Genomic DNA, 12,125 nt, shown 5'->3' with positions numbered 1-12,125 from the left:
GCTTGGGGACGAATGTATGGGGAGGACCCTGAGGGAACTTCCCTTAGGGAGGATGGGCTTCCCAAAAGGTCGGAGGCCCTTAGGGGGCTTCCCAAAAGGGTGGAGGCCCTTGGGGGGGATCCCACATTTGAGGGCCTTGGGGGGGTTAGAATGAAGTTTAAGTCCCTTGGGGGGGTATCCCCTATGGAGGTGGAGGTATGGGAGGGTCCAGCGACGGTGGTCTCATCCCCCAGATATATGCCATCATCCAGGTGCCCGTGCTCCTCCTCCACTTCCTCTAATGGAGAGGTGTGGACACTGGTATCCTGGGATGGGCTTGGTTGGCCAGCAGCCAAGGATGGGCCCGCTTCATCCTGCATATCTGTGGATGACACAAAACAGTAACATGTTGGTGGACCCACACACTTGTCACATATTCACTCCCCCCCCACACACATGCTATACACCAGATAAAAGAAAAAACACACTCACCTGTCCTCAAGGGCTGATCAACTGACTCGAAGCCCTCCAGCTGCTCCTTCTCCAGGCACCTGGCAATGACCTCCTCATCAGGTGTCAGTCTTAGTTTCAGGGCTGGTCCACCTCCGGTGCCCCTACTGTGTTTTTTTATCTTGGCCACCTTCTTCTTCACAAGACGCCGCAGGTCGTTGATCTTCTTGGCGATCTTGTCTGGGGTCCGGTTGGCATAGCCAAGGGCACTCACCTCCGCTGCAATCTGTGCCAAGATTTGATCCTTACGGACCTTGCTGGTCGAGCCACTTTCCTTGCCGTGGAGGAACTTGTTATATTTTCTCATGGCATCAATAATCACCGCCTTCTCCTCAATAATAAAGTTTTTTTCCCTCCTATCTTTCGAGCCAGCCTCAGACATCTTTTTTGATCTGAACAAAGCAAAAGTAGCCACACCAAACGACCAAAACCAGCAGGTGTACTTTTGCACTTGACTGGCGCATGTCCGTGTGGATTTATGCCCTGGGCGGAAACGGTGGGCTGGGTTATCGTGGGGGGGGACACGAGAGGCGAATTGGGGCGCATGCGCAGTGGGGCGCGGGGGATGCGATCACGTGACGGCGCATGCGCCGTTCGTTCGGACCTTAACCACTTGACAACTGGGCACTTAAACACCCTTAATAACCAGACCAATTTTCAGCTTTCGGTGCTCTCACATTTTGAATGACAATAACTCAGTCATACAACACTGTAACCAAATGAAATTTTTGTCCTTTTTTTCCCACAAATAGAGCTTTCTTTTGGTGGTATTTGATCACCTCTGCGGTTTTTATTTTTTTCGCTATAAATGAAAAAAGAACGAAAATTTTGTAAAAAAATGAATTTTTCTTCATTTCTATTATAAAATTTTACAAAAAATGAATTTTTCTTCATAAATTTGGCCTAAAATGTATACTGCTACATATCTTTGGTAAAAAAAAAAAAAAAAATTTGGATATTATTTAGTCTGGGTGAAAGTTATAGGGTCTACAAGCTATGGTACCAATTACTGAAAATTGATCAATTTGATCACATCTGAAGTACTGACAGCTTCTCTCATTTCTTGAGACCCTAACATGCCAGAAAAGTACAAATACCCCCCAAATGACCCCTTTTTGGAAAGAAGACATTCCAAGGTATTTAGAAAGAGGCATGGTGAGTTTTTTGAAGTTGTCATTTTTTCCCACAATTCTTTGCAAAATCAAGGTTTTTTTTTTTTTTTTTTTTTTTTCCACAAAAGTTTCATATTAGCAGGTTATTTCTCACACACAGCATATGCATACCACAAATTACACCCCAAAACACATTCTGCTATTCCTCCCGAGTATGGCGATACCACATGTGTGAGACTTTTACACAGCATGGCCACATACAGAGGCCCGACATGCAGGGAGCACCATCAGGCGTTCTAAAGCACCCAGACCAATTCTGACATTTCTCTCCTACATGTAAAAATCATCATTTATTTGCTAGAAAATTACATAGAACCCCAAAACATTATATATGCTTTTTTAGCAAAGACCCTAGAGAATACAATGGCGGTCGTTGCAACTTTTTATCGCGCATGGTATTTGCACAGCAATTTTTCGAACGCATTTTTTTGGGAAATAAAACAGTTTTGTGCTTTTTTAAAAAAAAAACATTAAAGTTAGCCCAATGTTTTTGCATAATATGAAAGACGAAGTTACGCCGAGTAAATAGATACCCAACATGTCACCCTTCAATATTGCACACGCTTGTGGAATGGCGCCAAACTTCGCTACGTAAAAATCCCCATAGGTGACGTTTTAAATGTTTTTACTGGTTACATGTTTTTAGTTACAGAGGAGGTCTGGGGCCAAAATGATTGCTCTCGCTCTAACGTTCGCAGCGATACCCCACATGTGTGGTTTGAACACCGTTTTCATATGTGGGCGGGACTTACGTACACATTCGCTTCTGTATACGAGCACGCGGGAACAGGGGCGCTTTAAATATTTATTTTTTATTTTTATTGTTCATTTTACTTAATTTATTTTAGTTTGACACGTTTTTCCCCAAAAATAAATGTTTTGATCACTTTTATTCCAATTACAAGGAATGGAAACATCCCTTGTAATAGGAATATAGCATGACAGGTCCTCTTTACAGTGAGATATGGGGTCAATAAGACCCCACATCTCACCTCTAGGCTGGGAAGCCTGAAAAAAAACAAGAAAAAAAACGATCCTGGCTTCGATCGCAGCGGTGAGTCAGAAGAAGCACCGGAGGGAGAAGGGAGTGGGGACGTCCCTTTTTGCCTCCCGTAAGAACGATCAAGAGGCGGAACAGCCGCCATGATCGTTCTTATGGTGTAGAGAATCGCCGGCTGAAAAAAATGATATCTGAATGATGCCTGTAGCTGCAGGCATCATTTAGATATCCCTGCACAAAGTCAAGGACCTCATATGACGTGGGCGGGAAGTGGTTAAAACACATTTTTTTCCCCAGAGTATTTTCTGGGTATTGCAAAGTATTGGCCGGGGTATTGCAAAGTATTGGTGCGGGGGTATTGCAGAGTATTGGTGCGGGGGTATTGCAGAGTATGGTGTGGGGGTATTGCAGAGTATGGTGTGGGGGTATTGCAGAGTATGGTGTGGGGGTATTGCAGAGTATGGTGCGGGGGTATTGCAGAGTATGGTGTGGGGGTATTGCAGAGTATTGGTGCGGGGGTATTGCAGAGTATTGGTGCGGGGGTATTGCAGAGTATGGTGTGGGGGTATTGCAGAGTATGGTGTGGGGGTATTGCAGAGTATGGTGTGGGGGTATTGCAGAGTATGGTGCGGGGGTATTGCAGAGTATGGTGTGGGGGTATTGCAGAGTATTGGTGCGGGGGTATTGCAGAGTATTGGTGCGGGGGTATTGCAGAGTATTGGTGCGGGGGTTTTGCAGAGTATTGCGCGGGGGTTTTGCAGAGTATTGCGCGGGGGTATTGCAGAGTATTGCGCGGGGGTTTTGCAGAGTATTGGTGCGGGGGGTATTGCAGAGTATGGTGCGGGGGTATTGCAGAGTATTGGTGCGGGGGTATTGCAGAGTATTGGTGCGGGGGTATTGCAGATTATTGTGTGGGGGGTATTGCAGAGTATTGTGTGGGGGGTATTGCAGAGTATTATGTGGGGGGTATTGCAGAGTATTGTGTGGGGGGGTATTGCAGAGTATTGTGTGGGGGGTATTGCAGAGTATGGTGCGGGGGTATTGCAGAGTATTGTGCGTGGGGTATTGCAGAGTATTGTGCGTGGGGTATTGCAGAGTATTGTGCGTGGGTATTGCAGAGTATTGTGCGTGGGGTATTGCAGAGTATTGTGCGTGGGTATTGCAGAGTATTGTGCGTGGGGTATTGCGCGGGGGGTACTGCAGAGTATTGCGCGGGGGGTATTGCAGAGTATTGCACGGGGGGTATTGCAGAGTATTGCGCGGGGGTACTGCAGAGTATTGCGCAAGGGGTACTGCAGAGTACTGGCAGGGGGTACTGCAGAGTATTGCGCGGGGGTATTGCAGAGTATTGCGCGGAGGTATTGCAGAGTATTGCAGAGTATTGCGCGGGGGTATTGCAGAGTATTGCGCGGGGGTACTGCAGAGTATTGCGCAAGGGGTATTGCAGAGTATTGTGCGGGGGTATTGCAGAGTATTGCGCGGGGGTATTGCAGAGTATTGCGCGGGGGTATTGCAGAGTATTGCGCGGGGGTATTGCAGAGTATTGCGCGGGGGTATTGCAGTGTATTGAGCGGGGGTATTGCAGAGTATTGCGCGGGGGTATTGCAGAGTATTGCGCGGGGGTATTGCGCGGGGGTATTGCAGAGTATTGCGCGGGAGTATTGCGCGGGTGTTTTGCAGAGTATTGCGCGGGTGTTTTGCAGAGTATTGCGCGGGTGTTTTGCAGAGTATTGCGCGGGTGTTTTGCAGAGTATTGCGCGGGGGTATTGCAGAGTAATTGCGCAGGGAAGGCAGAGCATTGCAGAGTATTGCGCGGGTGTTTTGCAGAGTATTGCGCGGGTGTTTTGCAGAGTATTGCGCGGGTGTTTTGCAGAGTATTGCGCGGGTGTTTTGCAGAGTATTGCGCGGGTGTTTTGCAGAGTATTGCGCGGGGGTATTGCAGAGTAATTGCGCAGGGAAGGCAGAGCATTGCAGAGTATTGCGCGGGTGTTTTGCAGAGTATTGCGCGGGTGTTTTGCAGAGTATTGCGCGGGTGTTTTGCAGAGTATTGCGCGGGTGTTTTGCAGAGTATTGCGCGGGTGTTTTGCAGAGTATTGCGCGGGTGTTTTGCAGAGTATTGCGCGGGTGTTTTGCAGAGTAATTGCGCAGGGAAGGCAGAGCATTGCAGAGTATTGCGCGGGTGTTTTGCAGAGTATTGCGCGGGTGTTTTGCAGAGTATTGCGCGGGTGTTTTGCAGAGTATTGCGCGGGTGTTTTGCAGAGTATTGCGCGGGTGTTTTGCAGAGTATTGCGCGGGTGTTTTGCAGAGTATTGCGCGGGGGTATTGCAGAGTAATTGCGCAGGGAAGGCAGAGCATTGCAGAGTATTGCGCAGGGAAGGCAGAGTATTGCAGGGGTTAATGCAGGGATGGCTGAGCAGGGATGGATGGATCTGTGACTGCAATAGTCACAGATCCATCCCACACTGCTGCTGCCATCCGCGCTCTCCTCTCACACTGTACCGATCGGTACAGCGAGAGGAGGGAGGAACCGGCGTCATCAGATGACGCCGGTTTGTTTACCTGTGATCGCGCCGTCATTGGACGGCGCGATCACATGGTAAAAGACCGGCGTTGCTGGTCAGTTACCGTGATCTGTGTAGCGCCGGGTCTCATAGACCCGGCGCGCACAGAATTTTCTGTGTGCGCGCCCGAGGCGGCGCGCATTACTGCTTCTGGTGGGCGCCGTTTCAGAACGGCGACCCCCAGTTAAGCAACCACCTTGCCGCCGTTTGTAGACGGCGGCTGGTGGTTAAGTGGTTAATTTGCATGGGGTCACGCTTCATTTAAATGGATCACGCCCACCTCCTTCCCACTTTGAATTACGTCGGGTTACGCCATCAAAATTACATTACGATGGCGCATCGCAGCGCGCATTTGCTTGCTGAATAGGCTGCTTGCCTCTCTAAGTTTCGACGGTCTAGTGTATCTGCGTTGCGATACGCCCGCCTATTGATGCGCTGAGCTTCGTGAATCTGGGCCAAGATCTTATTACCTCCTCTGCTGCCACTTCCAGCAACGTCTCCTCTCTATGTCCTCCCGACTCACCTCTCACCCGGAACTTCCTGTCAGTACCTGACATCACTTCCTGTCTTCCATAGAGACGCCCTGGGTAAAAGTGAGATCACCATCTTGTGGAGCTCAGAGGAACTGCAGCCCAGAAAAACATCTCGTAGTGTGAACACGGCCTTGTGCTTTGTGTGTATGTACTGTATATCCTTATAGATGGGTCATCTCCACTCCCACCAAGGGGGAGAGAAATATATTACTGACTAGTACGGCCTTTATCAGCCAGGGTTCCTCCAAAGGTTTTTAGGGGTTCCCTGTGAATTGATAAATTTCTGACTTTCAGTAACAACAATTTCATGATAATGTAAAAATGTCCTTCTTTCACTGATCACTGATATGAGGGGATCCTTCTCCCATCGGTCACCAATAAGGGACCAATAAACAGATCACTTGTTTGGTTGTGTTTGGGTTTGGAGTGAATTTGCCCTGTTTGGGGTGAGATAACGGCTGCACTGATTGGGTATTCAGCCAAGATGAACCTTCAGTTGCAGTATGACTACCAATGCTAAATGTGGCAGCTTCCCACCTCAGTGAGTGCAGATTTTAGTATTTCCTTTTAATAAAAGGCATTACATGATGTGGGGTTCCCCTTTCTCTCCTCCCTGAGTGTGTATGAAGAGGCGAAGCTCCTGAGTGTGTATGAAGAGGTGGAGCTCCTGAGTGTGTATGAAGAGGTGGAGCTCCTGAGTGTGTATGAAGAGGCGGAGCCCTGAGTGTGTATGAAGAGGCGGAGCTCCTGAGTGTGTATGAAGAGGCGGAGCCCCTGAGTGTGTATGAAGAGGCGGAGCCCCTGAGTGTGTATGAAGAAGCGGAGCCCTGAGTGTGTATGAAGAGGCGGAGCTCTGAGTGTGTATGAAGAGGCGGAGCCCCTGAGTGTGTATGAAGAGGCGGAGCTCTGAGTGTGTATGAAGAGGCGGAGCTCCTGAGTGTGTATGAAGAGGTGGAGCTCCAGAGTGTGTATGAAGAGGCGGAGCTCCTGAGTGTGTATGAAGAGGCGGAGCTCCTGAGTGTGTATGAAGAGGTGGAGCCCCTGAGTGTGTATGAAGAGGTGGAGCTCCTGAGTGTGTATGAGGAGGCGGAGCCCTGAGTGTGTATGAAGAGGCGGAGCTCCTGAGTGTGTATGAAGAGGTGGAGCCCCTGAATGTGTATGAAGAGGCGGAGCCCTGAGTGTGTATGAAGAGGCGGAGCTCCTGAGTGTGTGTGAAGAGGCGGAGCCCTGAGTGTGTGTAAAGAGGTGGAGCGCCTGAGTGTGTATGAAGAGGCGGAGCTCCTGAGTGTGTATGAAGAGGCGGAGCCCTGAGTGTGTATGAAGAGGCGGAGCCCTGAGTGTGTATGAAGAGGTGGAGCTCCTGAGTGTGTATGAGGAGGCGGAGCCCTGAGTGTGTATGAAGAGGCGGAGCTCCTGAGTGTGTATAAAGAGACGGATCTCCTGAGTGTGTATGAAGAGGTGGAGCCCTGAGTGTGTATGAAGAGGCGGAGCTCCTGAGTGTGTATGAAGAGGCGGAGCTCCTGAGTGTGTGTGAAGAGGCGGAGCCCTGAGTGTGTGTGAAGAGGTGGAGCGCCTGAGTGTATATGAAGAGGCGGAGCCCCGAGTGTGTATGAAGAGGTGGAGCCCTGAGTGTGTTTAAAGAGGTGGAGCTCCTGAGTGTGTATGAAGAGGTGGAGTCCTGAGTGTGTATGAAGAGGCGGAGCCCTGAGTGTGTATGAAGAGGTGGAGATCATGAGTGTGTATGAAGAGGCGAGCTCCTGCGTGTGTATGAAGAGGTGGAGCTCCTGAGTGTGTATGAAGAGGCGGAGCCCTGAGTGTGTATGAAGAGGTGGAGCTCCTGAGTGTGTATGAAGAGGCGGAGCTCCTGAGTGTGTATGAAGAGGCGGAGCTCCTGAGTGTGTATGAAGAGGTGGAGCTCCTGAGTGTGTATGAAGAGGCGGAGCTCTGAGTGTGTATGAGGAGGAGGAGCCCTGAGTGTGTATGAAGAGGCGGAGCCCTGAGTGTGTATGAAGAGGCGGAGCTCTGAGTGTGTATGAAGAGGCGGAGCTTTGACTGTGTATGAAAAGGCGGAGTCCTGAGTGTGTATGAAGAGGTGGAGCTCCTGAGTGTGTATGAAGAGGTGGAGTCCTGAGTGTATATGAAGAGGCGGAGCCCTGAGTGTGTATGAAGAGGCGGAGCTCCTGAGTGTGTATGAAGAGGCGGAGCTCCTGCTGGAACAGCGGTCGGAGGAGGAAGCCGAGTCTAGGAGGGAGACTGACAGAAACCGCAGCAGACTTGCAGGAGTGAGCGAGGAGGATCCATCGGAGGTGAGGAGAGTGTGAAGGATGTTGGTGACTCTGGTAGATGAAAAGCTGGGAGTCATATTGCTCTGGTGAGTGGGGAAGCACTACTAAGGGGGCGCCCTCACCATCACGTGTGTAAGAGGAGGAAGAAGGCGTGGCTACACTACAGCTGGCACAGATTGGAGCACCGAGAACTTTCACACCTTATCAACTTTTCATTGATTTGTGGACTTTTTTGGAGCAAAATAAGTTAATTGAAGTAGATGTAAAGTGGAAGCAGTGGACTTGCAGAGAAAATTATATTGAGTAAAAAAAATGTATATTTACATGAATTTGCACAGATTGTTACTTTATTTATTATAGCAGAGAATATTATAAGATTAAATAAGTAGGTGTAAAGTGGAAGCAGTGGATCTGCAGAGAACATCATCCTGAGTACAAAGCTCTTTATGTTGTATATGAATTTGCACATGGATCAGATTACTTCATTTATTGATAAACACCATAAGATGAATGAAGTAGGTGTAAAGTGGAAGCAGTAGATCTGCAGAGAATATTATTGGGGCCCCTAGCACTTTATATATGAATGTCTCCACATATTTTAGTGTATGTGTGATAATTGATGGGCGGCACACACAATAGGACAGCGCTGTGACACATAATGCTCTTCTAGGTGATAAAGGGAAGACTTACCTTTGTTACAGCAGCAGTCCGGTAGAAGTTATTTCTGGAGGTATTTGAGTTGTTACACATAGCGCAGGTTTTTTTCTATTTATATTGGGGACATAATTGCCCAAATCTGGGGATCAGGAGCCATTTCCACCCTTTACTCTCGGCTGGGGTTCTTTGTATCCATATAACAGATGTTCTACATGACTAAATCTCACATCAATTTTACTGCCAAATCAAAGGGGCCAAAATGTCTCCCCCCCTCCCCCCCCCGAGCAGTAATATATTTCTATCCCCCTTGGTGGGAGTGGAGATGACCCATCTATAAGGATATACAGTACATACACACACAGCACAAGGCCGTGTTCACACTACGAGATGTTTCTCAGGGCTGCAGATCCTTTGAGCTCCACAAGGTGGTGATCTCACTTCTACCCAGACAGGAAGACAGGAAGTGATGTCAGGCACAGACAGGAAGTTCCGGGTGAGAGGTGAGTCGGGAAGAAGTAGAGAGAAGACGTTGCTGGAAGAGGCCGCAGAGGAGGTAATAAGATCTTATCTTCTATTTACACCCAGTAACCCCGTCATGTCCGTCCTCTTCCTCCATAGTCACTGTGACGTCTTTTATCTCCAGCAGATGATGATACACACATATATAATGTAGAAATGTAGATTAACCCTTTCAGTGGGCAATTAGTTGATGATTACCTCATCCACACATTGGAGGGGGATGGGGGAATTCTCCCCTCTGCACTATTGTATTTTGACAATGGGGGGCGCTCCTCCGCTCTCAGAATACACAGATCAGTTATAAAGCTATTGGCTGCAGCCGCTGATCGAGTGACTTTTATCCGGCAGTGACCACACATGAATGGAAATGTGACCGATCCCTGCTGAACCAGCTGAATTTCCATGTATCTTTTGCTCAGAAGTTGCTCTATTTCTTCTCTGTTCTGTTCACTTCCTGCTTGTCTGATTGTTACTCACCACCGTGAAGGGAGGCTTTACTGCGGTGGACAGTGACCTGCTCGCCCCCTCCTGGGAACTACATCTGTGCGGCAGGACGCTCTCTACGTGTTAGGGCTCTTTCACACGGAGCGGACCGTTTCCGGGTCCGCTCCGTGTGTCTCCGTCGGCTCAGCGGGGATCCCCGCTCAGCTGTCGGCGGATAGGGCGGTCCCCGCACACAGTGCAGGGACCGCCCTGTCTCTGCTACGCTGTCCCCTATGGGGAAACTGATGCAGACGGACCGTCTGTCCGTCTGCATCAGTTCCGCTCCGCCGAACGGAAGAAAAATAGTGTTTCTTCCGTTCGGAAAAGCGGATCTCGACTGACGCGGACGCTAGCGGATGCTCCATCCGCTAACGGACGTGTTCCCATAGGGATTCATTACAAGTCCGTTAACGGACTTGTAATGAGCGGACGAACGGTCCGCTAGTGTGAAAAGACCCTTAGAGACTTCAAGGAGGTGTGAATTACTGGGCGTGCCGCAATGCATACTGGGAAATGTAGTTCTTACATGAACGAGCGCCGCAAACCAGGAAGTGAATGAGAAAACAGAAACTAGAACGCCAAAGGTGATATAGATGAAGGAATTTAATAGGTATTTACTCGTTTTTTAACAGAATCATTACACTATTCTGTCTGTCTACCTTGCAGACATTAATTTTAGGCAAAAAATGTTTTTCCTTTACAACTCCTTTAAGTGACTTCCTCCCCTCCCCCTCATCTCCTTCATTATATAAGTCATGCTGAGATAATCTCCCATTGGCTGAGCAATATTCTCATTCGTCTCTGAGCTCCTTCTTGCTATTCCTCGTCCTGCCTGTTGTTTCCTTGGATTGATTTTCTGTGTAGTGACCCCGGCTTCATCTCTTGGATGCGCTCGTCTGTTGCTTGTCCTGACCTTTATCCTGATTCCTGGATCTCCTCCTCATCTCTCCTCCATATCCTCTTACACAGCTTTTCTCCTGCAGTGACCCTGGGGGGTGGAAACTTGGCCCCAGCACTCAGAAAACTCCATCCTCACCATTAGGAGCTCTGGAGAAAATTGTCTGGTATTTACACTCTGTTCCTCTGCATGTCACCTGATCACATGAGAGATTACTTTAACAGATTCCTGACAGATTTTTGTATGGTAAAGGTCAAAGTTCACTCTTCAGTTTAGGAGAGGTAGGACACACCCAGGAACAATTATTGGATTTGCAATGCACGAGGGGCATCGTGGGAACCTCAAATCACCCCATCCAAATGTCCCACCTTCGAGTCTATATGTCCTATGTAATTTTCTGTGTAGTGACTAGGGATGAGCTTCGAGTTTGAGTCAAACTCATGTTCGACTCGAACATTGCCTGTTCGGCTGTTCGGCGAACAGCGATCAATTTGGGGTGTTCGCGGCAAATTCAAAAAGCCGCTGAAACACCCTGTTAAAGTCTATGGGAAAAATCTAAATTGCTAATTTTAAAGGCTAATATGCAAGTTATTGTCTTAAAAAGTGTTTGGGGACCTGGGTCCTGCCCCAGGGGACATGTATCAATGCAAAAAAGTTTTAAAAACAGACGTTTTTTCGGGAGCAGTGAATTGCTTAAATGCTTAAAGTGAAACAATAAAAGTGAAATATTCCTTTAAATGTCGTACCTAGGGGGGGGTGTAAAGTAAGCATGCAAAATATCGCTTGTTTGCCGTACTTAGAACTGTCTCTGCACAAAGTGTAATTTCTGAAGGAAAAAAAGTCATTTAAAACTGACTCGCGGCTATAATGAATTGTCGGCTCCCGGCAATTCAGAGAGAATTCATTCATAAAAAAGCGTGGGGGTTCCCCCAAATTCAATTACCAGGCCCTTCAGGTCTGGTATGGATATTAAGGGGAACCCCGCCGTCAATTTAGAAAAAGATGACTTGGGGTTCCCCCAAATATCCATTCCAGACCCTTCAGGGTAAATTATGTCCAGCACCATTCACGGACGACTTACGCAAACAACGTAATTTTATAAATTTTCGACGCGGGAACGACGGCCATTCTTAACATTGACTGTGCTTTATAGACCCATGGGCAACTTTACGCCGGGAAAAGCCTAACGTAAACGTCGTAACTCGGCCGTGCGTACGTTCGTGAATCCGCGTATCTAACTAATTTGAATACTTGACGGGGAAATCGAAGGAAGCGCCACCTAGCGGGCAAAAAAAAATTGCATTTAAGATCCGACGGCGTAAGAGACTTACGCCTGTCGGATCTAATGGATATCTATGCGTAACTGATTCTAAGAATCAGTCGCATAGATACGACGGCCCAGATTAGGACTTATGACGACGTACATGGTGCTGCGCCGTCGTAAGCCCTTTGAGAATCTGGGCCCATCAGTTCAAAATCCGATCAAGTCCAACGCAGTGATGTAAAACACAACGACGTGTTAAAAAAT

Source organism: Rana temporaria (genome assembly GCF_905171775.1).
Source record: "Rana temporaria chromosome 4 unlocalized genomic scaffold, aRanTem1.1 chr4a, whole genome shotgun sequence".
Classification (NCBI taxonomy): Eukaryota; Metazoa; Chordata; class Amphibia; order Anura; family Ranidae; genus Rana; species Rana temporaria.
The sequence above is the reverse complement of the archived record's forward strand: the minus strand, read 5'-3'. Positions refer to the sequence as shown.